The following is a 1,105-nucleotide window of genomic DNA, read 5'->3' as shown; positions in this document are numbered from 1 at the left end:
TTTTTTTTTTTTTTTTTGGTACCAGGGATCAAACTCGGGTCCTTGTGCTTGCAAGGCAGACAGCGGAACCACTGAGCTAAATCCCTGGATACTGACTGAATTTTAAGTATTTGTTGGCATATCTGCTAGGTGCCAACCAAAATTACCACTTCCTTATGAAAGAACCTATTCCTTTTGTTCACCTTGGTAATGTGCAGTATTAAACCTCCCTCTATCTCACAGCAAGGAGGCTATATTGCCCAGTGTCGGTCAGTATAAGTATTAGGGGACATTGGGTATGATTCTGGGAAAAGGAATTGATTGTACAGGTGTGGTTTACTTCGGCCACATATCCCCACTCCCTCCCTTTTGTACAAACAGACATGATGTCTGCCTCAAGCTGCAGGAGCCGTTGTATGACCATCAGGGTAAAAGCCACAAGCCGAGGAGAGGGCGGCCAGACATCATGACCCTAATCTAAAACAATTTTAGAACACAGAGATGTATTTCTGTGTGACTGTGCCAACCGTGGGCTATTTACTTCTGTATGTCACATTACGTGAAAAAATTGCACTGTTTACTGGCGCAAGGCTTGAAGGACAGGTGGGGTACAAAGGGAGTGAATTATTTCAGTTTAACACAATCCCTAACTGGTGCACTCAGCACATGTCCGTTTACACAAACAACTTCATTAGTGTTTGAAATCACTGTATTCTGTGTTAATGCATTAGAGTGTGCATATTACTTGTGCTGAAAAAATCATCTAAACATTTATAAACATTGATCTCTGATCTATTGTTTACTGAAAGAGGTATATTAAAGTTGTCATCCATGATTATGCATTGTTGGGGAGAAAAAGGAAATAAAGTTTCATAAAAACTTCATAGACACATTTAAATTGTCCAAATAATATATTACAACTGTTTGATATAAAATAAGGATATATTGGTGATTGATTTACAACTAATGAGAGAAGTGATAAGTGTCCTTTTGTTCATCTTAAGGGGAAAGGACTGTTCCCATAGAGGGCTTACCACCTATCTGTAGGCAGGGTTTAAGGAGAATGAAAGACACCATCTGAGACAGAGAAATGCTTAGGGACTTTAGCCCTTATATAGCAATGGGA

This window comes from Fukomys damarensis, unplaced genomic scaffold (assembly GCF_012274545.1).
Source record: "Fukomys damarensis isolate Sample0158 unplaced genomic scaffold, DMR_v1.0_HiC HiC_scaffold_26, whole genome shotgun sequence".
Taxonomy (NCBI): domain Eukaryota; kingdom Metazoa; phylum Chordata; class Mammalia; order Rodentia; family Bathyergidae; genus Fukomys; species Fukomys damarensis.
This window is presented reverse-complemented; position numbering follows the sequence as displayed.